We start from the raw sequence: 26,612 nt of genomic DNA on the forward strand, positions 1-26,612 counted from the left end.
GTAGAAAGTTTCCGATAAAAATATTAGTAAAACCAGCAATGAGTTTTTGAAAAAGTGATATTGGGGACTCCCTCTGATCAGAGGCCATAGGCAGATGTCTTTTTTGCTTATAGGTCAACGCGCCACTATGTATTATACAAAATAACCTGAAAATCGTATTCTATGGAATTTCTGTCAGAAAATAAATGCCGGCAAGTATGCTAACCCCGAATCGAATGTGGGTAATTTAACCTTATATACATGTACATACATTTGTATTTTATAATTGTGTGCGTCATGTGTACGAGAGTAAAAGAATCGAATGGGGTTGATTTAATCTTATATATTTTATAATTGTGTGCGTCATGTGTACGAGAGTAAAAGAATCGAATGGGGTTGATTTAATCTTATATATTTTATAATTGTGTGTATGTGTACGAGAGTAAAGATTAAGCTGTGTGTTTTACTATTGGATGTTTGCTACACCTGATTGTTTCGGCGCGTATGAGGGATTTTAGCATTTTGGAGACTGCGGGCTGGAAATATTGATTTATCCTGAGAACTACATCTCGGAACCGCGAAGCCTAGTGATTGTACAGGTGTAGAGGGCTTGGTTTTGCAGTGGGGTCATTTTATGAAATAAAAAGAGAAGGGGTGTCATATTGAACCTCCGAAGAGGTAACATATGCGTATGTATGCTTTCATTAAGAATATTAATGATATGTACAATTATATAAAATCGCACTCGATCCTGTCTGATTTGGAAATTTATTTATGACAGATATCTTGTTGCTCTCGTTTTTATGACTTAGGGAAGGACTGTTTGGAATTTGAATAAATATTTGCTACTTATTATCTTTCAAGATCTGAGGTGGTCACTGACGTTTACAGAACAGCTGTCAATTTTTCGTTTCTAACTAAATATATACTATATATGTTTTCTATTTTCCTTCGATTTTACTTCGCTTGCAAAAAAAATCACGATTATCCATAATCGGGCTCGCATTGTTTGCTACCTTAAAATTATTTATGGTTTCGTGTATTTTTGTAAACCAAAAAATGATATATTTGTATCTGTGATTTTTTATTTATTTCATTTTTATTTTACTTTCAAGTTTATATTTCATTTTACGCACTTAGCGTGGCCAGAGAGGCAGGAGTAAATATTTCAATCGTTTTAAACGGAGGAAACCTAATTAAGTTTAGGAAATTAGACGAATTTAAATATTATATTTATTATATTCATTGGAAAAAGAAAATAAGCATAGGAAACATAAAATATACTAGTTACACATAATATGCAGTTTCACATTTTTGTGTTCCATATTATACCAACAGAATTTCAGATTACTTTTCAGTAGTAAGAACATGTAAGCGTATTGTATTTTATTTTTTATTAACTATTTTATTATTATTGTTTTAATTTCAAGATGGGCATTTTAGTCTTGGTTTGGGGAGATAAGGCTTATTACGTATATTAAAAATTAGAAAAATGTTACAGGAAGTCCGGAAACTCTTGTCATGCCTACGTAAATGTTACTGCACTGAAGTTCTGTACTTTTGATGATGAAAGTATATATATACATTGCATTTAAAAAAAATGCCTGAAATATTTTAAATGTATAATTAGTTGGAACAAATGGTACTTTTTTATAGATACTTATAAATTCTCTAGAACATAGTCGCCTGTATCACACACAACTTTCTGAAATACACAAAATAAGTGGTGTTACATAGTTGAATAAGATATAATTACAACACTGAAATAGTATTTACATAGGTGTAAAAAGACTTCCTTGATGACTTGTAATTGACAGTTAAATTACATGCCATTTTATTTCTGTCAGAAACTGTGTTCACTAACCCAACATTACAACTGTTCAAAAAATATTGATTATTTTTATAAACTGAAGTTATTCTAGTTTAAGATTATAAGCCATTTAGGTCATTAAATCTACACGAAATCAGACTATTCCAGAACTTTCTGGTGGCACAGAAGCTGTGATTTGAAGAATACAGAATGAGTGGAATAGGCATTTTTTTATTTATTTGAAATTTGTCAGGAAAACTAAGTAGTACTGACTTGGCATAATCATCTTATCAGAAAAGAAGCCTCTTAACTTCACTATGGGAAATATTATTGAATAAAGGACACTGTATTTAGAAATAAATCCATTCCTCACTGTTACATATTGTACAGGCCACAATGAGTGGGGGTTACAGTATTAAGAAATTCATAGACAACATTGTGCCATCATGGGCAAAGTTACCTGAGCTATGATGAATAATGTATAACACTATGTGGCCAAAGTGTATTTATGGTACAGGGACTTGCCACTGTCTCTGAAATTCAATTATAGAATGTGAAATTGACAAATGAGATGGACCTCATTTGCCAATTTCACATTTGACAAAGTGGATGTAAGTAGTGTAGAGGAGAGATGTTGGAATTGCATGATGCTGAGCTGACTAATGAGGATCTCTGATTGAATCAGCATTCTGGAAGGAAGGGATGAATCAGATTGGTCCACTTGATATCGATGGTTTGATTGTTGATGAACCTGCTGAGGTAGCTGATTTTGCATCTACATTCACACATGGAGGCCAGAAGCTTATCAAACTTTAGCAGAGAGCTAAATGATGGAATCTATCCAGTTGTATTGGAGGCAGTGAGGGAAGCAAGAAAACCCTTAGCCATAATTATGAGAGCATCCTTAGATTCAGAGGAGGTCCCCATGGACTAGAGATGTGCAAATGTATCCCTAATTCACAAAGGTGTTCCAGGGAAAATAATGGAGTCACTGGTTAAAAAAGCATTCCAGGATCATCTAGACAACTGCAGTAATAGTTCAGACACAGCATGGGTTTGTTAAGTGGAGATCTTGTCTGACCAGTTTGATTGGATACTACGATGTGGTCACAAAGGAACTGTATGCAAAAAATAATTTTGATATTGTATACTTGGATGTCAGGAAATCTTTTGATACCGTTACATATGGAAGACTGCTGTACAAATTGGAGTGGTATGGCATTAAGGACAAGTTGTTACAACAGATAAAGGGTTGGTTGAGTGGGAGACAACAGAGAGTGGTAATCAATGGACACTGCTCTTTATGGAGTAATGTTATTAGTGGAGTCCGACAGGGTTCGGTGCTGGGCCCATTGTTGTTTTGTGTATTTATCAATGATATTGATGAAGGTATATCAGGCTTAATGTCGAAGTTTGCAGATGATACAAAGTTTGGCAGGGTTGTTAATTATGGTAAAGGCAGTATGCTACTGCAACAAGATCTAGAAAAGTTTGGCAAATGGGCTGAGAAGTGGCAACTGAAGTTTCACATTGACAAATGCAAAGTACTACATAATGGGTAGCAGTAACCCAAGGGAAATGTATCAACTGTGTGGTACTACACTCAGGGAAGTGGAGAATGAAAAAGATCTGGGGATAATGGTGCAGTCAGATATCAAGTTCTCTGAGCAGTGCAGACAGGCTGCCAGAGCAGGTCATGTCAGTGATATATACGAATTTTGCTAGCAGAGCAAGGAAGTGATTATCTCTTTGTATAAGGCAAAGGTTAGGCTACACCTTGAGCACTGCGTACAGGTCTGGAGGTCTAATTTTGGGAAGAATGTAGAGTTGCTATAGTGAGTACAAAGAAGGGCAACAAGATTAGAGAGAGGAACAAAGGGGTGCTCTTACCAAGAAAGGCTTAAGGTCTGCAAGTTGCATCATCTGGAGTATAGGCACCTGCAAGGTGATTTGATTGAGGTGTATGGTTTGAACAGGCTGAGTGCTGATGGGATTCTTCCGCTTGCTCAGATTATGAACCTGAGGGTGCATAGATTGAAATTGAGGAAGACAGTTGTAGAATAGATGTGCAGAAGGTTGCTTTTAGCCAGTGGGTAGTTGATTGCATTGCTGGAACAGACTTCCATCTGTTGTGGAGTTGATAGCTTAAATGAATTTAAGGCTGAACGAGAGACAAACATTTAGAGTGACTGGATGGGTGAAATGGGAAGTTTTTTTTTTTTTTTGGCTGATGCTGTATAAACTTGCTTTCTTGCATCATATGCCTCAACTAATGCTAATAACAAAGAGTAAGAGTTCAGGAGGAAAAGGATATGCAGCCAGCACTGCAGACTATAAAAAGACATATGAAGCCTTCAAATTTTCTGAGAAAGTAGTGTCAGTCTCATTGAAGATGACCCAAATGTGGAATGAAGGAGCAAGTTCAGTTGATAACTGAGCAATCCTTTGTATTGCTGTAATGAACTGTATCAAGAGATATAAAATTCTGTTCAGATTTCTGTCTGCAGCTTCTTAAAATGTGGATAATTTAGTATGGTAATATAGAATATAAATAATCAATGTGTATATTATAAGTTAGTTAATGTATGCAGTGTGTTACATTTCAGTCATGTTAAATTTTTTTTTTAAATTAAACAATTTTTCATTTTCTGTGATTAATGAAATGAAAAGTAAATGTACTTATTTTCGTATCAATTAATTATTAAGATAGTAACTTTACAGAACAATTAATAAACCTCTATAAGTTTACATTCTCTAAACTTAACCATTTAGTTTAATTACAACTGTATAATAATAATTACTCTCCTTCCATATTACTCTTCTTTTTTTAAGTGTTTTTTCTCTCTTTGTGCATCTATCTCTTCACAAGCAACATCACGTTCACGAGTATTGCATAACAACGCATGTAAAGTGTGTATGGACTGTCTAAAGATAACAGTACTACATTAAAACTACTCTATATTTAAGCTCTGTATGTCTTTTTTTCCCTCAAATTGTATGGAAAAAAGAAATAATTGCCAGATGTCTATTTGTTTGGTTTTAATGAAATTTGGTTTGGCTTTTGCCAGATTTTAAAATTTTATGAATATTAGAGAAGTATAGTGGTGGAGCAGTTTTGAGGAGAAGCACACTTTGATGAGTATTAACACTCACAACAGAATGTATTTGTATCTTTACACATGATTGTCTCATTGTTTAATTTGTTTTTATGGCCTACAGGATTTAAACTGCATGGAACTTCCAGGGTGTCCACTCCATATTTGCATACAAAATGCCTCTTGATACAGTGAAGGGAAATTGAAAGATCCGCTTTAACCACCTAAGAAGCCAATATTCAATGCTTAGGAAGGTTTTGACGTAAGTTTCTGGAGCTGATGACCAAATGACTGAAGTATATAAGCAACCGGGGTAACGCACCTAACAATGTATCCTTTCACCAGTTGAGCATTATGGACCCAGCTAATTCCTGTCTTGAGCGTCAGATGGCAACTAGGGCCTTTTTTGTGGTAGTGAAATGCTCTGTGAAGAATTACTTGTTGTCCCACGTAATTCTCAGATCTTTGTGATGTTCTACTTTCTGTATGGGTTGACTATTTAAGAGTATGGTGATGTTATGCTTCTTGTGCTTTCGGGAGAAGGACATCTGGACCATTTGGAGAGGGTTTATTTCAAGACCAATCGAAGCCGGGAAGTTGGCTAGGTTAGTTAACTGTTGTGTGGCTTGTAGAGCGACCTGGTGCTCACTAATACTATGGCTGGATGGATAGAACATTTTTATGTCATCCGTCTGCGTAGATAATGATGTTATTGCAGGCTGCGACACCCCTGCTTGGGAAACATCTCTATTTAGTGTGTAATCAATGCTAAAATCTTCAAGCTTAACAATAATGTACCTCTCTGTTAGTAATTCCTGTAAGAGTGTGGAGTAAATTTCCTGTAATGTGACAGGGAGTGGAGGAGGGGTTGAATTGCTATTCTGTCATAAGTGGCTTTAATGTCCACGAAGAGGATATCCACCTGGCTTTTATTGTCCAGGGCAGTTTGGATCCTGCAACTTGTCTCTAATAGGTTTGTTATAGTTGATCTGTTTTTGATGACTGAGTGAAGATAGGATGGACATTGGCCAAAACATTGTTTGATTATGCATTTCTCAAAGATTTTTAATAAGTTGCATCCTATGGAAATAGGTCTGTAGTCTCCAGGTTTTAGGTCGATATCAAAGCACTTGACAGTGCAAGAACCTGTAGCTGGGAGTGGTTGAGTTTTAAGTTGGACAATTGGGGGGGGATCACAATTTTTAAAGATATTAGTTTTAATTTCAAGAAAGGGGACTATGACAGTTTAAGATGCTACATGGCCTCTATCAACTGGGGAGACAGCATAGGAAGGGCATATACAGGAGAATTATGGAATACACTTATACCAGTAGGAATGCTAAGCACTTAAAGGATACCAAGACGGGATCAACATGGAGTTGGTCAGTTTAACAGAGAAGAAAAAAGGTGGTATGGGAAAATGCAGGGAGATGAGTACCACAAGAAGCCTACAATGGCTATAAGCTGCTCTATGATAATACCACCAAAAGAGTTAGGCTGGCAAAGGCTGAATTTGAGAAATCCACTGGCTAAGACAGCAAAGAATGGGCAAAAGCAGTTTAATAATTATGTGGGTACAAAAAGAAAAGGGCAAATTTGACCTTGTGCTAATGTTATGAATGCAAGGAAGTCTCATATCTCAAGTGATGTTGCTGAATCGAATGGGTATTTTGCATAGATCTTTACAGATGATTGATCCTTCATAGCAAGGAGAAACTGTGCTAATGAAGATGAACAGTGTGAAATTGGCAATACTGAAATTGCAGAAGACTGTTTATTAGAAAACCTTTTGGGTCTAAGGGCAAGGGAGCCCTTGGTGGTCGATGGCACACTCCAGTAATTTTGAGAGAAGTAATAAAAGTGTATATCAAACTATTAAGATTAAGACTGAGGAGATTCCTTTGGGTTGGAGAGGCACTGCATTATCCATCCATGGCAGTTCTGAGAGCAAAGTTGATAATTACAGACAAGTTAACTTGAATTCAACAGTAGGGATAGTCATATAGGTGATGATTAAGAATGTAATACAAAGGTACCTAGATAGAAAGTATTCTCAAGGAAACAGTATTGTTTTCTAAAGGGAAAATCTTGTTTAATTAACTTGATCTGGACTTTTTTAAAGCATTTGACCCAGTAAGCTTAAAATGTGAGGATCATGGTTAAGATCCTTAGATGACTTACAGAATGGCTGCAGGATAGTAGGCAGAAGGTTATAAGCATCTGCTCTTCAGATTGGACTAGTGCAGAGGCTCTCAAACTTTTATACTTTGCACATCCCCTTAAAATATTTCATTATATTCGTGCATTCCTCCAGTTATTCAGAAGAAATCAAATAAATAGATTTAATATAAAATTTTACTATGAGTATATACTTTTATAATTAATATCTATTTCAATACATTTAATCTCAAGATTTAAATAAAATTCACTTCATATTTGGATTAGTGAGATGGTTTGACCGTATTCTGTTTAAAAAAAAAAGTGCTTCGTGATAAAAACTTATGCCCCAAAAATAGTGCTTTGTGGGACCCCAAGGGGTATGCCCCACATTTTGGGAACCCCTGGACTTGTGTAAGAAGTTTGGTCTCTAAGAGTTTGGCTTGGACTGCTGTTTCTGATTTTTAGACATTTTTTGAAGGAATGCAGAAAATTTCAGGTGTCAGGAAGATTGTAAGTGCGGTAAATGACCTATGATAGGATAACTTGAATAGGCTTTAGTGGTGGTCATATAAGTGGCGTCTTTGTTTTAATGCTGCAAAATGCAAGGTTTTGTTCTTGGGGTATAACTGCAAAGTAATGTGTTAGGTTGATTTGAGATATTAGGTGGAGCTGAATTAAAAACAGTACAAGAAATGAGATTTATAGGTTATGATCTTGTCAGATGTGATGCTCTCTGTGCACTGCAGACAAGTAGCAAAGAGGACTCTTGGGTTCTTATCAATGATTTAATGAACATTTGCAAGCTGGTCATAATTTCACTGTATAAGGCAATTGTGACTGCATGTGGAGTACCATATGAAGGTATGTGGAAGCAACTCCTGTGGTGAAAGGGACAGTGAGCTTCTTGACAGGGTTGAAAAGTGATGCATCTGGGATCGACAAAAGAGTGTCTGTATGAGGAAAAGTTTTGAATATGTGGTCTACAGAGTTTTGTAACTAGATTCTTTTAAAGCAGTGGTTCCCAAACTACTGAGATCTATGGACCCCTTCAAAAATCAAAAAAAGTTTTCTGACTTTCCCCCGCACACACACACATGCGCAGTGTGCCAATTAAATAACGAGACTAACGCCACTACAAAAAAAAAAAAAAAACACTAATGGCAAAGTAAGGTTATATATTTTTGAAGTAATCACTTCCGATGCGTACACACTGTTTACTTCTTTTATACAAGTTTTTAAAACTGCAGCCTGGATGTCCTCTATTGTCCCGTATCATGTTCCTTTCATGACTGTTTTCATTTTAGGAAACAAAAAGTAATCTGTGGGAGCCAAATGTGCAGAGTATGGGGGGGGTGTTCGATGACTGGAAATAATTTTTTTTTTGCCAAAAATTGCTTGTGCTGATGGCAGAATGTGTGGGTGCATTTTCATGCAATAACACCTCCTCATAGAACTTTTGTGACTGTTGTCTCTTGAGGCACAAATTCTCAATGGATGATGCCTTTGATAACGAAGAAGGCTATCAACATGGTTTTCACTCGCGATTTTTCTAACTGCATTTTATTCTGACGGGGAGAGGACAGCGAACACCATTCTGAACTCTGACGTTTTGTCTCGGGATCATATTGAAATACTTAACTCTCATCACTGGTAATGATTCTACTCAAAAATGTTGGGCCATTGTCAACATGTCATCAAATCAATGCAACACTCGACTCTTTTCTTGTTGCTCAAAACTCAGCGAATGCGGTACAAAATGGGAACAAATTTTTCTCTTACCCATATTTTCTTTTAGAATTTCTCGTACAGATTCCGTATTGCTACTGATCATCTCAGCAAGCAACCTCATTGAAATTGATCTGTCTTCAGTCACAATTTTTTTTACTTATGTGACAATCTCCGGTGTTCGAATAGAGATCAGTCGGCCAGGTTGGGGATTGTCCTTTGACTCGCATCCTTTACAAAAATGAAAAAAACCATTCAAACACTGTTGGTCGAGACAAACATTCATCAGCATAAACTTTTTTTGAATCGTAAAAGTTTCTGTAGCACTTTTTCCCAATTTACAATAAAACTTGATAACTGGTCTCTGCTCCATTTTCAATTTTCTGATGACATGTGCAAAACTACTATTACTCTTTCCATCATAAATCACGAACTACTGACCAGAAAAGTTTAAACTTGCACTCATTGAAAAGAGCACACTCTAGCGGATCTAAGCCCCCAGGGGCTCACATCTGGTGAGTATGGGCTTGGCACACCCAGGGTCCTGAGCTGGATATCATCATTCTTCTTTTTCTTGGTGATTCCTTTCTTCTCTCTCTCTCTCTCGGGGTAATTCAGAAAATTTTTTTTTTTTGGCTGGTGCAGCATAAGCCTCAGGCTTCCTTGCACCATATGGCTAATGATAATAATAATAATAATCATGTACTACAGAGCGCATGCAGTCTCATTATTTAATTGGTGCACTGGTTATATCACTGGGTTTTCTGAAAAGAAAATTCAAAGTTTTGTTTAAAACAACTCAACTTTTTTCTTATTTTTACATAAATATATAATAATAGCTTTATTTATCATCAATTTTTTATACATAGAACAAATAATTTGACCAGTTCCAGAGGGTCTGTTTTGCGGACCCTCTGGAACTGGTCTATGGACACTCAGGGGTCCAAGGACCTCAGTTTGGGAAATGCTGCTTTAGAGAATTTGTGAATGAGGTTTATAAAGCTTAGAAAGGATAATAAAATGAATGAGAATGAAATTTTGATGCTAAGACTACAGGCCATAAATTCAAAATTAATGTGGAAGAGTTGTAGACTAGATTTTAGGAAGTTTTCTTTTAGCTAGAATCAAGGCTGGCCCAAGCTTTTTTGGTCCCTAGGCAAAAATTTTAAATTGTGCCCTTTGTTATTGATTAGTGATATAAAAATCCATGTTTGCTGCTTATATAGTAGTAATAAGGGTTTCTGTTATATTTTCTCCTCTGTTTATAAATGTGATTAACTGTTATTTCTATTATCCAGTATGGATTAATTTCTTATTTAAATCATTTGAAGGACCTTCCCTGTAATACTGATTTTATGTAATGTATTTAATTTTATATATTCAATAAAAGAATAAAAAATAATAATAATAAATAGAAGTACAGGAGAAATCTTACAATTTAGGTATTCTTGCATTCAGGTATTGTTCATTCTTTATAATGCAAGAATGAAGTTATTAGAAATAGGATTGAATTTAATGAAATTTTATGAAATGCATACTTATATTTACATAAATGTCACTAATACATAAAAAATAGGATGGAATAAATGAAAATGAGGTTGCAGTGATTTCAGCTTACAGATTACAGATTTATGACACATATAAAAAATTACAGTGGGTAATCACTGTAATTTTTTTCCCTTAGCATGTAAATAAATTAAAAAATAAAAATAAAAATTAAGTAATTTGATAAAATTATACAGAAAACGATGTGGGTATAAAAATGTTTTCTAAAGGGAAAATCTTTGTTATTATTGGTCGATTTTAAATGTGTGTAGTCAGATCAGATAAAACCAATAAAATATAAATTGGTTAGTGTTGGCTGTTTGATATTTAAATATTTTTAATTGATTCAGTAAAAAAGTTAAGAGAATGTTTTCATTTGGTAAAAAAGCAAAATGTTTGGTTGTTATGAGTTTTGTTTAAAAATTTACAAACAAAAAAGAAGCTGTGTACTTACTCCACAACAGACTTCACTGATTTTCTTCCACACTATCACCTAATGAACACTAAACAATAAAAATCTGTTCACTAAAGAACACTGTTCTCTATTCTATTCATCCATAGAACTGGCAAATATTTTTTTACCAATAACTTTCACTTCCCTTTTCTCCTCAGAATTCCTACAGATCCAGAATAAGGAACTTCCTTTCAGTAGGTTTCATTGCACTCAGGTTTAAGGATTGACCTTGTGGCACTGAAATACTTTGAATTCATCTTTATTAAGAGACAACAAAGACAAATCAAATTTTTTGTAGCTTTCCTCCCTCCAAAGGGTAAAGGGAAGGGCTTTTGTAAGGTGGCAACAGGGGTCTCAGACAGATTTTAAATTCTATACAGTGGGATCAACTGGTGATGTTACCAACGTTGAATTCTAAATGGGAAGCATTCAGGGACTTAATCTTGGAGGCTACTAGGCTTTTCATACCAACTAAGAAATACTGTTCAAGGTTTAGGCCTAAATAGATGTCAGATGAATTAATGAGGCTCATGGCAGAGCACGAATTGTTGAGGCGGCTTCCATCCTGTAGTGGGTTGGTAATGGCTGCAGTTTACTTTTTTTTTTTTTTATGGCAGAAAAGAAAAATGTATGGGATGGATATAAATTATCAGGTGACAAAGCAGCTTATGACATATAAAATAGTCTGTAATCAAGTCACAAAGGAAGTTAGGCAAGCAAAGGCAGATTATGGGAAATCTTTGGCAAAGGATGCAAAGAAAAACAGCAAAGAGTTCTTTATTTATGTGAACTCTAGAAGGAAAGGGATGAATCAAATTGGACCACTTAATATAGATGGGTTGACTGTTGATGATCATGCTTAGGTAGCTGATAAACTGAATGAGTATTTTGCATCTACATTCACACGTGAGGAGTTATTCAAGGAGGGGAATGCTGGAAGTTTATCAAACTCTAACAGGGAGCTAACTGATTTTGTAATAACTGAGAGCAAAGTGGAGGAGAAATTGTTGAAGTTAAACATAAGGAAGACACCTGGGGTGGATGGGATCTATCCAGTTATACCCATAATTATGAGAGTTTCCTTGGACTCAGGGGAGGTCCCCATGGACTGGAGGTGTGCAAATGTCACCAATTCACAAAGGGAATTCAAAACGTGATACAAGTAATTATAGACCTGTTAGTTTAACTTGTGTTCCGGGGAAAATAATGGAGTCATTGTTTAAAGAAGTATTACAGGATCATCTAGATAAGACTGCAGTAATAGTTAAGACACAGTCTTGTCTGATCAATTTGATTGGATACTATGATGTGGTCACAAAGGAACTGGATGTAAAAAATAATTTTGATATCAAATACTTGGATTTCAGGAAAGCTTTTGATACTGTTGCACATGGAAGACTGCTGCACAAATTGGAGCAGTATAGTATAAAGGGTAAGTTGCTACAATGGATAAAGGGATGGTTGAGTGGGAGATGACAGATAGTGGTAATCAGTGGACTGTTATTAGTGGAGTTCCCCAGGATTCGGTGCTAGGCCCATTGTTGTTTTGTGTATTCATCAGTGATATTGATGAAGGTATATTAAGCTTAATTTCCAAGTTTGCAGATGATACAAAGGTTGGCAGGGTTTTTAATGACAGTAAAGACAATAAGCTGCTCCAACTGGATCAGGTTAAGTTGGACAAATAGGCTGAAAAGTGGCAACTGAAGTTTAACATTGATAAATGCAAAGTATTGCATATGGGTAGCAATAACCCAATAGAAACATATGAACTGTGTGGTTTTACACTCAGGGAAGTGGAAAGTGAAAAAGAGCTGGGGGTAATTGTGCAGTCAGATATGACGTTCGCTGAGTCCCGCACATGGGCTGCCACAGCAGGTCATGGAGTCTTGTCAATGATATATAGGAATTTTGCTAGCAGGGATAGGGAGGTGATTATCCTGCTGTAGAAAGCCACATCTTGAGTACTGTGTACGGGTCTGGAGGCCTTATTTTAGAAAGGATGTAGAGTTGCTAGAACGAGTACAAAGAAGTACAAAGGAGTGGTTGTGCAGGCAGATATGAAGTTCTCTGAGCAGTGCAGATGGGCTGCAGGAGTAGCTCATGGTGTATTGTCAATGATATATAGGAATTTTTCTAGCAGGGATAAGGAGGTGATTATTCACTTGTATAAGGCAATGGTCAGGCCACACCTAGAGTACTGTATATAGGTCTGGAGGCCTCATTTCAAGAAGGATGTAGAGCTGCTGGAACGAGTACAGAGAAGGGCAACAAGATTAGTGAATGGAACAAAGGTATGCTCTTGCGAAGAAAGGCTGTAATTTTGCAAATTACAGTGTCTGGAGACTAGGCACCAGCGAGGTGATCTGATAGAGGTGTATAAAGCCTTGAATGGTTTGAGCATGCTCAATGCTGATGGGATTCTTCCTCTCACTCAGAATAATCACCTGACAGGGCATAAATTCAAATTGAGGAAAGACAGATGTAGGATAGATGTGCGAAAATTTGCCTTTAGCCAGCGGGTGGTTGGTTGGTGGAACAGACTTCCATCCCTTGTCGTGGAAGTTGATAGCCTAAATAAGTTTAAGGCTCAGCTGGACAGGTATTTCGAACGAACAGAGGGGTGAAGTGGAAGTGGTTTTTTTTTTTTTTTTTTTTTTTTTTTGGCTGATGCTGCATAAGCTTGCTTTCTTGCATCAAATGCCTCTACTAATGCTAATGCTAAAGAAGGACAACAACATTGGTTGAAGGTTTAAGAAAGGCTTAAGTTCTGCAAATTGCAGTGCCTGGAGAGTAGGCACATGCAAAGTGATCTGATTGAGGTGTATATGGCTTTGAATGGGTTGAGCAAGCTGAATGCTGGTGGGATTCTTCCTCTTACTTAGATTAAGAACCTGAGGGGGCATAGATTCAAAGTGAGGAAAGACAGTTGTAGAATGGATGTGCGGAAATTTTCCTTTAGTCAGCGGGTAGTTGATTGGTGGAACAGACTTCCATCCATTGTGGAAGTTGATAGCCTAAATAAATTTAAGGCTAAGCTGGACAGGCATTTAGAATGAATAGAGGGGTGAAATGGGAGTGTTTTTTTTTTTTTTTTTTTTTTTTTGGTTGATGCTGCATAAGCTTGTTTTCTTGCATCATATGCCTCTACTAATGCTAAATCTCTTTTTCCACACTCCAGTGGAAAAAACTTCATTCACAAGAGAAATGTCATATTTTATGGTTACTTTAATCAAGGTGATAACCTTGATAAAAGAAAATGTAAATAGTGATATTGTTTCGGAATGTTTGAGTATTGTGTAGAGAACTATCCTTATAATATTGTATGAGAGATTCAACGATCAGCTGGACTGCTAACATTGGCAATTTTTTTTTTCCCTTGCAGTTAATACTAATAAAAACCCTAAGAACAAGTTAGGTGATGTATGCAATGCATTACATTTAATTTTTTTTTTTTTTTTTTTTTCTTAATTTTCCACTGCTAGAATGGCATCTGATAGTGTTGCCACTTTTTTAAATTTTACTTTTTTTTATTTAAATGAAATCAAATCCTCCCATTTACCAATATTTAACCAGTTATGTGGTATTTTCTGTTTTCATTTTGACATAATATGAATTACAAGACAATTTTTTGTTTGGTGTTCAAGAGGTGCCAAGCTAGCTATATATCTTTCTGATAGGCAATTCCCATTCCCACATGTCACCAGTGAGATGCAAGTGACAGATGTCTCATCTTGCTATAGAGCTTTGGTTTTGATGGCTAAACATGAACAGCTGACAAAAAAATACAGACACTCACATTGCATCCTCCTGATGTTTCATGAGCATCTAAGTTTCAATTCAGAGGATGAGTGACCTAGAAAATTCTGAAAAGTACAATAAAATCTTTATTATTATTATTGGTTTCGCTCATTTAATTTTGTTCTATATCTTTTAATTGAGTTTAGATCACAGTTTTGAATTCAATATAAAAGCTAAAATTATTCTTATAATTAAAACAAAAGGGTGTCTCACAGATGCCTTGCAAAAGTCTTTGTAAAATTGAGGATGTGAGTGATGGAAGGTTGAATTATCAGAATTTTCATTTTCTATAATTAAATAGAAGTGATAAGTAAATAACTTTTTTTTGGTAATTAACATCTCTCAGCATGAGATTGATATGTTAATTGGTAAAAAGTGGGACAACATTTGTGACTTACTTTTTTTAAGCATTAGGCTGCATGACAACATTTATGTAACAGTTTGCTTTACATTTTGTGCAGTTTGACATATAAATTAAATCTAAAGTTTATTTAGATGGCCAGACAGGCTCAAATATGATTTTTATAATTATATTTTAACAAAACAAATGGTCCCTAGGCATTACATTTTGGCAATAATGTGTTAATTACTAATTAACTAATATGTAAAGTTTATGGGGGATACAAGGACTAATAGTTTAACAGTAGCCGCAGGCAGAGGTGAAGGTGATTCTTGCACAACTTCTATTAGAATAAGTAGCGACCTGGAGTGAGGGGTGTCGGGGGTTTCAGGGACGGATGGCAGTCATCGTGAAACAGGTGGGTATATGGGATGTGTTAGGGTGACTAATAATAAGAATAGGTACATGTATACTTGCATGTATACCAATGCTAGAAGTATAGTAAATAAATTTTATGAATTTGAAGTGTTGGTCAAGACATCAAAGGCGGATATTGTTGGGATATCAGAGACGTGGTGTCACACAGATATAAGGAATGCCGAACTGGAATTTGGGGAGTACAATGTGTACAGAAAGGATAGGAAGGGAGGAAGTGTTATGCTGTTAATTAAGAAAAACATAAAATCAAAAGAAGTGCATCCAGTTGATATAGATGAACAGTGCACTGTTGAGTCAGTTTGGTGTGACATAAGCACTGCGAAAGCAAAAATAAGAGTAGGAGTGTGTTATAGGCCTAATGACTTGAATGAGTACAATGAACAATTGTACAGAGAAATAGAGTGGGCTAGTAAATCGGAATGTCTTATAATGGGGGATTTTAACTTCCCAGATATTGACTGGAACTTGTGGGTTGGTCACTCACACACTAGTCAGACTTTTGTGGATTTATTGGATGATTGTTTTTTGCAGCAGCATGTTCGAGAGGCAACCAGAGAAAGTAACACTCTTGATCTGGTTATCAGCAGTGATCATTCATGTATTAGGAATTTGCAGATAAAAGAACCACTGGGTGGCAGTGATCACAGTGTACTGACGTGGGATTTACTTAAAGATTTAATTACCATCAGGGGTAAAGGAAAGGGTTTTTGCTTCCGTAAAGGCGACCTAAATACCTTAATCCTCAACTCTGTGTAGAAGCAGCATCTTGCATTCCTTGGGATGTCCTCATTGACTGCGACCTCAGCCTTGCAGTGACACTCCTGTCTGACTGGATTAAATCCGTCACCGACTATGCTGCCACCAAACGAGTAACAGTAACTCCCCGTTCCAGATCGTGGTGGACTGCTGATCTTAACAACAGCTTCAAAATGAAACAAGTCCTACATAAGAAATGGAAGCATACAAATGACAGTAAAGACAGAATCGCCTTTTCCCGTGCCAGGGCCCACTTTAATCGAAAGAAAGCTGACGCAATCCAAGTGAACCTTAACCGCACTTTGAGGAAAGGAAAGCCATTCTATGCTGCCCCACATGGTGGATTCAATCACATGCTTGATCCTCAAGAATGGCTCAAATACATCGCCAGATTTTCAAATACAACCACAGTCCCATCTACAGTTGTCCAGCCTGACTATGAAAACCCTTCAGATGTCCTAGGGACTATCCAGATCACGGAACAGGAGCTCATACGTGCCATCAATTCCCTTCCCACAACAGCCACTGTTGGGGAGGATGGAATTCCACAATTTATGATCAAATGCTTAAGCACATTCATCATAGGCCCTCTTCTCTCGATCTACAACAGATGCCTCGCTGAGCATTATTTTCCACCCCAGTGGAATAAATACAGAGTGTACCCCATCCCCAAAAACCAATTTGCCTCAAACGTCAGCCAGTTCAGACCCATATCAGTTGCCTCTTGTCTGTTAAAAACTCTTGAAAAGGCTTTGCTACCCACAATCACTCAACAAATCCTCCAGACGAAACCACCTGAAATCCATTATGCTATCGCAGGAAAATCATCAATCACTAACTTGGCAGCCACCACAGAACGCATTCTCTCAGCATTCGAACAAAGAGCTGAGCTAGCAACCACATACCTCGACATCAGCGCAGCCTTTGATGCCGTGTCGATTCCGGCCTTGCTCCTCCTACTTAAGGAGAATTTTCACATTCGAGGTGATATGCTGTGCTTTTTGGAATCACTTCTCAGTCACAGAATACTTATTCTCCATCGGCAGCAACATACCCTATCCTGCGACATTACTGCTGGAGTACCGCAGGGGGGGTGTCCTGTCTGGTGTCCTGTTCACAGCCATCATCGTGCCCATTATTGCCTCAACGAATGGTCTCCTATGCTATGCCGATGACTTCAAACTGCTGACTCCAATTAACCCTGGCGACGACCCCGCCCAGCTTAGCAACAGGATCAATTCCCAACTTAAGGATCTAGAATTGTACCTGGCAAACTTCAATCTAAAAATCAACCCTCTGAAGTCTGCTCAGGTTATATTCTCCCTTAAATCCATGCCAACAGTACTCAACGTTTCACTCGCAGGGGTACGAATACCAAACGTACCCTCGCACACAGACCTTGGCGTTCTGTTCGACCAAAAGATGTCCTTTGTCCACCAGATCGACAAACTCAGTACCAGATTTTCTCGTCTACGGTGGATCTCAAAGCAGCAGCTGCTACACGTCCGACATCCTGCCACTGTTAAAAGGTTCATCACCTCCACCGTCTACCCTGCCATTCTCTATGGTGCAGAAATATGGGCCTCTGCTGCACATACAAACCTTAAGCGGGTGTACACTGCTGAATACTGGCTACTGAAATGGGCGAATAACAAGCTTCGGCTACCTCCCGCTACCACAACTACCATGATGGCACAAGCACTCGACATCCCGAGGTTGAAGTTCCTGATCGTTGAAAAGAGGCTGGTCTTCACAGCCAAACTCATCTCAGGCCAAATATCATCTCCAAATATTTGGAATGCTTGATCTTGGAGGATTCCACAGCCAAGCCTAAGGTCGGTACCAGCACTTGTGGCTCACCACAACAGGCTTGTACTCACCGAAAGATTTCTGCCCAAGCAGATGCTCGCTGCCCTCAACCGTGTGGATGCCGACATCGACACCATAATAAGTAAAAAGGACAGACACAAGTTTATCAAAGCTCTTGAAACCTGAATCACTGCCAACTTGTATTTGTTTTTCTTTATTTGTGTTCAGCTCCTTGTTTTTATGATGTATTTGTATTTCTTTTTGCATTTGTAATCTGTATTTTGTAGCCTTTTGTATGTGTTCGCTATATTTTGTAGCCATTTGAATTTGTACTTATGTTATCTATATGTGAACCCCTGGCGCTCGTCGCCGTGATGGGATATTGTGCTGTAAATCTACTTCACAATAAAGATTTATTTATTTACAGTGGTCTCCAACAGTTTTTAAATTCTGTACAGTGGGATCAACTGACGGTGTTACCAACAGTAAATTCTAAGTGGGAAGCATTCAAAGAATTAATCGTGGAAGCTACTAAAAGGTTCATACCTATTAAGAAATATTGTTCAAGGTTTAGGCCTAAATGGTTGTCAAATGAACTAATGAGACTCGTAACAGAGAAGAAAAATGCATGGGATGCATATAAATTATCAAGCGACTCAGAAGCCTATGGCAGATATAAGCTAGTCTGTAATCAGGTCACAAAGGAGGTTCGGCAGGCGAAGGCAGATTACGAGAAATCCTTGGCAAAAGATGCTAAGAAAAACAGCAAGGATTTCTTTACTTATATAAACTCTAAAAGGAAGGGGTTGAATCTAATTGGTCCACTTGACATTGATGGTTCGACTGTTGATGATCCTGCTCAGATAGCAAACAAACTGAATGAGTATTTTGCATCTACATTCACACGTGAGGAATTATTAAGGTTTGAAAATGGCAGAAGGTTATCACATTGTAGCAGGATACTTAATGATTTTGTAATAGCTGAAAGCAAAGTGGAGGAGAAATTGTTGAAGTTAAACATAAGAAAAGCACCTGGGGTGGATGGGATCTATCCAGTTATATTAAAGGAGGCGGCAAAGCAACTAAGCAAACCCTTAGCCATAATTATGAGAGCGTCCTTGGACTCAAGGGAGGTTCCCACGGACTGGAGATGTGCAAATGTATCCCCAATTCACAAAGGGGGCTCGAAGGGTGACACGAGTAATTACAGACCAGTTAGTTTATCTTCTGTTCCTGGTAAAATAATGGAGTCACTGGTTAAAGATGCATTGCAGGATCATCTAGACAAGACTGCAGCAATAATTCAGACACAGCATGGGTTTGTTAAGGGAAAGTCTTGTCTGACAAATTTGATAGGATATTATGATATGGTTACAAAGGAACTGGATGCAAAAAATAATTTTGATATCATATATTTGGATTTCAGGAAAGCTTTTGACACTGTTGCGCATGGAAGACTACTGTACAAATTGGAGCAGAATGGTATTAAGGGTAAGTTGCTACAATGGATAAAAGGATGGTTAAGTGGGAGAAGACAGAGGGTGGTAATCAATGGGTGCTGTTCTTCTTGGACTAATGTTATTAGTAGAGTCCCACAGGGTTCGGTGTTAGGTCCACTGTTGTTTTCTATATTTATCAATGATATTGATGAAGGTATATCAGGCTTAATGTCGAAGTTTGCAGATGATACAAAGGTTGGCAGGGTTGTTAATGACAGTAATGGCAGTGTGCTACTGCAACAGGATCTGGATAATTTGGGCAGATGGGCTGAGAAGTGGCAACTGAAGTTTAACCTTGACATATGCAAAGTACTGCATATGGGTAGAAGTAATCCCAGAGAAACGTACAAACTGTGTGGTACTACACTTAAGGTGGTAGAAAATGAAAAAGACCTGGGAGTAATTGTGCAGGCAGATATGAAGTTTTCTGAGCAATGCAGACAGGCTGCCAGGGCAGGTCATGGGGTTTTGTCAATGATATATAGGAATTTTGCTAGCAGGGAAAAGGAGGTGATTATCCCTCTGTATAAGGCAATGGTCAGGCCACGCCTTGAGTACTGTGTACAGGTCTGGAGGCCTCATTTTAGGAAGGATGTAGATTTACTTGAGCGTGTACAGAGAAGGGCAACAAGATTGGTGAGGGGAATGAAGGGATCCTCTTATCAAGAGAGGCTTAAGTTCTGCAAATTGCAGTGGCTGGCGACTAGGCACCTGCGCGGTGATCTGATTGAGGTGTATAAGGCCTTGAATGGGTTCAGCACGCTGAATTCTGATGGGATCCTTCCACTTGTTCAGATTACGAACCTAAGGGGGCATAAATTCAAATTAAGAAAGGACAGATGTAGAATAGATGTGAGGAAATTTGCCTTTAGTCAGCGGGTGGTTAATTGCTGGAACAAACTTCCATCTGTCGTTGTGGAAGTTGATAGGTTGAATAAATTTAAGGAGGAACTGGACAGGCATTTGGAGGGAATGGTGTGATTTTTTTTTTTTTTTGGCTGATGCTGCATAAGCTCATACACTTGCTTTCTTGCATCACATGCCATTACTACTACTACTACTACTTTCATACATCAAATTTAATATATTTTACATATTAAATCATTTAATTATGTATAATTTTTAATATTAAGTTTACTTTATATTTCATGGCACATACCTTAGCATAATATTCACTCAACTTTTTGTAATACAGGTTGAGTTTCCCTAATCTGAAATGCTTGGGGCCAGAAATGTTTCAGATTTTGGAGTACATGGCATGGTGGAGTGGAGTTGAAGTAAGGTGGAAATAAAATTTAGATTTCATGCAAAAAATTCAATTTTAGTTACCAAAAAAAACATGATGGTCTCTGCTTCCAAAAGAATATAAATGCAACAAAAAAAAAATATAAATGCAACAAATACTAATTCAAAATTCATATTTCATGCGAAAAAAAATTGCTTTTTATTTACCATCTTGAGAAGGAACTGGGTCCTTCAGGGATGAGGAGACATTGTGATGAAGCCTTTTTTTTTTTTTTTTTTTTTTTTTTGTAGAAGTCTCTTTTATTTTATAAATGGACATTATTTCTTGTTCTATTATAAAAGCATGTTGCTCTAGTCCTTCAATGAGTTCATCACACTTTTTCACCATGTCATCTATAGGCATTTTTACTACAGTGCTAACAATGTCATCTTCATTGCCACTTTTATTATGATCGCCTTGATTCAAAACCATTCCAGCTATTTCACCGTCAGCCATTGAATGAATAACTGAAGCCTTGTTATCAATGTTAAAGACTTCTTCAATATTCACTTTTATGAGCTTACTAATAGACTCCGAAGGCACTGTTTTTGTATATGTAAGGAGTTCAGACATCTTTTCCTCAAAATCATTAGCTTCTTCATCATCATCATCACTGAGCATAGTCGCAGGCCAGAGGTTGTGCCAGGCATGCATAACTGTGTCTTTAGTCACTGAGGTCCAAATGTTTGCAACAGCATATATATATATGGCATCCTTCAATTAAACTCCTTCTGGAAACCTTTTACATCCACACCTCTGTTCTTTGCTGCCACTATGTTGTCCAAGAAAGTGTTTTATATGTACACTTCATTGATCTAAGGATACCCTGGTCACATGGCTGAATTAATGAAGTCACGTTTGGGGGAAAAATACATGCCATAAACATTATTTTTGATGAGCATTTCAGCTGGAGGATGAGCAGAACCGTTGTCAAGAAATAACAAAATCTTGCAGTCATCATCCAGTCCAGCTTCCCTGCAGTGAGCATGAGCTGCTGGTACAAAATGTTTGTGAAACCAATCAGAAAAGATGTTCCTGGTGATCCATGCCTTTTTGTTAGCATAATAATGGGCTGGTAAGAAATTCACTCCTTTAAAACAGCGAGGATGCAAGCTTAGGCCTCTCACAGCAAGTTTACAATTGTGCATGCCTGCTGTATTAGTATATCCTAGCACAGTTAATATGTCCTTGGCATCCTAAATTCCTATTGGGGCTGTCTCATCAGCTGTAGTTAGTGTCTTCCTGGGGCAATAACACAAAAATAATGATGTTTCATCAGCATTATAGGCTTGTTCTGATGTCAGATTTTCATCAGCATTTTAAATGCTGATGAAAATTTTAAATGCAGTACGCACTTCACAGATCTTTTTATTTAATGAAATAGGCTTGACGTAGCCCAGTGGTCAGGCGTGAGAGTGCATAGCGCACGTTCCTTGAGTGGACCGGAGTTCAAGCCCATGACCACTAAATACGATAAATATTTGTATTGACTATTTATTGTAAACTCTACTGACTTGGTTGTTGTGCCGGAGTATAAACAGAAAATTTATTTATTTTAAATAACATGTACCTCAGATCATAATATGCAATCAACATTTTTATAATGTACTTATTCCCACCTGGATTTTAAGATAGTTTTGGATATAGTTTATTTGGATTTTAGCAGTGCATTGGACTGAGTCCCTCAAAGGCAAATATATAAGCTGAAACACGTTGGGAAGGCAAACTAAGGCAGATTATGAAAAGCCTCTCGCAAAGAATTCTAAGAAAACCAGCAAAGACTTCTATGCCTATATTAACAGTAGAAGGAAGTGGATGATTCACATTTGATCCCTTGATATCAATGGGTTAACTGTTGACGAGGTTTAAAGATTTTAACCCTGCTCAGGTTGCTGATAAATTGAATAGATATTTTGCATATACATTCACACATGAGGAATTCTAAGTGATTGTGATAACTGAAAGGAAAGTGGAAGAGAAATTGTTGAAGGTGAACATAAAAAAGGTGCCTGGGATGGATGGAATCTATCCAGTCATATTAAGGGAGACAGCAAAGGAGATGAGCAAACCCTTAGTCATAATTACGAGAGCATCCTTGGATTCAGGGGAGGTCCCTATGGACTATAAATGTGCAAATGTATCCCCAATTCATAAAGGGGGATCAAAAAGTGATATGAGTAATTACAGACCTGTCAGCTTATCATCTGTTCCAGAGAAAATAATGGAGTCACTGGTTAAAGAAGTAATGCAGGACCATCTGGACAGGAATGGAATTATGCTGTAGTCACAGCATGGATTGTTAAGGGGCAGTCTTGTCTAACTAATCTGATAGGTTACTATGATGTGGTGACCAAGGAAATGGATGTAAAAAATAATTTTTATATCATATACTTGGATTTCAGGAAGGCTTTTGTTGCTGTTTCACATAAAGGACTGCTGAATAAACTGGAGCAATGTAGCCTTAAGGGCTATGAATAAAGGGAGGGTTAAGTGGAAAGACAGAGTTGTTATCAATGGGGACTGCTTTTAATGGACTGTTATCAGTGGATTTCCTTAGGGTTCAGTGCTGGCCCATTGTGTTGTTTTCAATGTTTATTGATGATACTGATGAAGGTATATCAGTCTTAATGTCAAAGTTTCAGATGATACAAAGATTGGCAGGGTGGTTAACAACAGTAACGATTTTATGCTACTGCAACAAGATTTAGAAAAATTAGGTCGATGGACTGAGAAATGGCAGTTGAAGGTTATAACATTGACAAATGTAAGTTACTGCATATGGGTAGCAGAAGTCTCAGAGTAACTTATCAACTGTGTGGAACTACACTCAGGTTAGGAGAAAATGAAAAAGACCTGGGTAATTGTGCGGTCAGATATGAAATTCTCTGGGCTGTGCAGATGTGCTGCTAGGACAACCTGTGGGGTTTTTTCAATGATATGCAGAAACCTTTCTAGGGGGATAAGGAGGTGATTATCTCTCTGTGGCCATGGTTAGGTCACATCTAGAGTATTGTATACAAGTCTGGAAGCCTCACTTTAGGATGTAGATCTGCTGGAACAAATGAGAGAAGGGTAACCAGATTGGTGAAGGGAACAAAAGGGTACTCTTACCTAGAAAGGCTGCGGTCTGAAAATTGCAGTATCTCAAGAACGGGCACCTGTGAGGAGATATGATTGAGGTGTTTAAGGCTTTGAATGGATTGAGCAAGGTGAATGTTAATGCCATACTTCCTCTTGCTGAGGGTACACACATGAGAGGACAATTTTAAGTTGAAGGATGGTCGCAGGATAGTTGTGTTGAAGTTTGCCATCAGCCAGCAAGTGGTTGTTTGTTGGAACAGGCTATCTGTTGTGGATGGTTTGAATAAAATAGTTTGAATTAATTCGAAGAAGAACTAGGCAAATTCTTGGAGAGTAAGGATGGGTAGTGTTTGTGTGTTGGTTTTTTTTTTTCTGGCTGATGCTATATATGTTTTCTTTCTTTCATCATTTGCCCTACTACTGCTGACAAGATTTTCTGATGGATTGCAGGGTGGCTGCTGGACAGAAGGCAGAGGTTTCTGAATAAGGACATTCTTCAGATTGGAGTAAGGCTTTTGATATCCACAAAGAGTGCAATGTCAAAATTTGCAGACTGTGCAAAGGTCAGAAGAGTTATTAATAATTAGTGCTGAGCACTGCTCCTTCAAATGACTCGAATAGGCTTGAAGGATGATCAGAAAAGTGGCACTGTGTTTGAATGCAGCAAAATGCAAGGCCTTATACATGGGGAATAGCATCCCAAAAATAACTTATACACTTGGTGGATTTAATTAAAAACAGTAGAGAAAAAATTAGATCTCGGAGTTACAATACAGGCAGGCAGATATTAGGTTTTCTGAGCAATATAAACAGACAGCCAGGGAAGCCCATACTGCCCTATCAGTGATTCATCAAACTATAGCCTGTAGAGATAGGGAGGCCATAATCATGTTGTATAAGGAAATTGTAAGGCTGTCCTTTGAATATTGTGTCCAAGTATGAGGACCTCATCTAAAAAAATATATTGAGCTTCTTGAAAGGGTTCAGAGATGGGCAACATGCATGGTGAGATTGCAAAAGGGCAACTGTACAGATAGTTCCCGACTTTATGAGTTAATTCATTCCTAGCGCGCACTTGTAAGGTGGGAATTTATTTCCCATAGATGTAATGTTAAAAACAGGTTATGTTCTCAACAATGAAATTTTACCATAGTTAATGTTACGGAAAGGTCAACAAAACAATAGTTTATGCTTAAACAATGATTTATTTATCCAAAGATATGAAAACATAGCCTTTAAAATCAAGTAAATTATAGGAATAAATTATTTATGCCATACAAATGTTAAAGAATGTCTATTCTTCATCATCATCGATTAAATGCACACTCCATGGTTCGTCACTTGTTGATGGTTCATTACTCATTGTTGGCTCGGCACTCATTGGTTTGTTGGGAGCACAAAGGGTTGTCTTCTTCTTCGGAAATTAGCATTAGCATTATTTGAGGCATATGATGCAAGAAAGCAAGCTTATATAGCATCAACCAAAAAAAAAAAACTTCCTTCCCAAATGCTTCGAGTTGTTTGTTTCCAAGACAGTCTTTTCTTTTCTGTATAAATTTCATAGCATACATAAGCATATTTTAAATCTGTAGCAAATTCAATCTTTCAAGTGCACTTTTCTAGTGTGCTCAAAATTTGAATCTTGTAACTAAATCTCAATTGCATTTTCTGTGTTAAAGCTTTGTCAAGCCTCTTGAGAGTGAAGGAATGAACAGGAGTTAGCTGTTAAACCTTTTTCCTCAGCTTCTTCACATTTTTCCATTTCAATGAAGTCTTTGTTTGTGAACTCCCCATTGTGTACTTGAAGCAGATCAATGACGTCAGTTGTAGAAACCTCAAGTTGCAATTGGTTAGCAACATTTATGACTGCTTCTGCTTCATTTTATACAGTCTCTGTTGGTTCTCGAAATCCTTCAAAGTTATTAATGAACTGATGACAGAGTTTATTCCAAATACACTTCATGTTCTTCTCTGCAATTTTGTCCCATGCTCGTTTTGTTATTTTGATTGCATCTAAAATGTGGAATTTTTTCCAAAATTCTTTAAGAGTAGGACTTCCCTCCTTATCTCTACCTGAACAAACAAACGCACAGTAGTGCTGTAATATATAGCTACACATGTGGTTTGAAATGCTGTTTTTATGAATGCTTAGCATTTATTTATTGCAATTAATGTTCATATTTTTGATTTTGTTAATACTTGAAAAAAAGAACTCAAAGTGGGGACTGACTGTACAAGGAAAGACTTTAATTATGTGGGCTACAGAGTTTGGCAGTCAAGCACCTTTGAGGGGACCTCCTTGAGGTCTGTAAGGCTCTGAGAGGAGATAGAAAATTGAGTGAAAGAAATTTTCACTGTTATAAATGATTCCAGAACTAGGGGCCTATTGTAGAAAGTTTTCTTTCTAAATCTAGATTGATTACTTGAAGAAGTTGCCTCCATAGGTAGCTAAAAGTCTTAAGAAATTCAAAAGTCAACTTGGATACTTACCTACATGAGGAGGGAAGCATGTTATTAGTCTACTTTTTATATCTTATTTTTTATATCTTTCTTTAATTTTTAGTATTTTTTATTTATTTATTATTTTGTTATTATTATTATTATTTAGTTTTATTATTATTTTTATTTTATTATTTAACTTTATGATGATTATTATTTTTTGGTTGGTGCAGAAAAAGCCTATGGCTTCCTTCCACTATATGGCTAATACCAATACTGATATGGGCCACCATGTATAATAAAACAAACAAACATGTTTTATTATACATGGTGGCCCATATCAGTAACTGATAACAAAAAGCAAGCTCTTCAAAAAATGACTTTCACATGCACAGT

General features: G+C 37.1%; 1 protein-coding gene across 4 annotated transcripts in view; it reads left to right on the plus strand.

The window, feature by feature from the left end:
* Positions 1-453: 453 nt before the first annotated feature.
* Positions 454-26,612, plus strand: part of LOC150086761 (synaptophysin-like) — a 103,172-nt gene continuing 77,013 nt past the window's right edge. For 2 of the 4 annotated variants that reach the window (XM_090372742.1, XM_090372738.1), the window contains exon 1: positions 454-668. The gene's annotated coding sequence lies outside the window, so the exon portion shown is untranslated. The remainder of the gene's footprint in view (positions 669-26,612) is intronic. The other 2 variants (XM_090372739.1, XM_090372740.1) reach the window with 1 other exon arrangement.

This window comes from Mastigoproctus giganteus, chromosome 4, assembly GCF_048544385.1.
Source record: "Mastigoproctus giganteus isolate SK-2022 chromosome 4, ASM4854438v1, whole genome shotgun sequence".
In the NCBI taxonomy this organism is placed as follows: Eukaryota; Metazoa; Arthropoda; class Arachnida; order Uropygi; family Thelyphonidae; genus Mastigoproctus; species Mastigoproctus giganteus.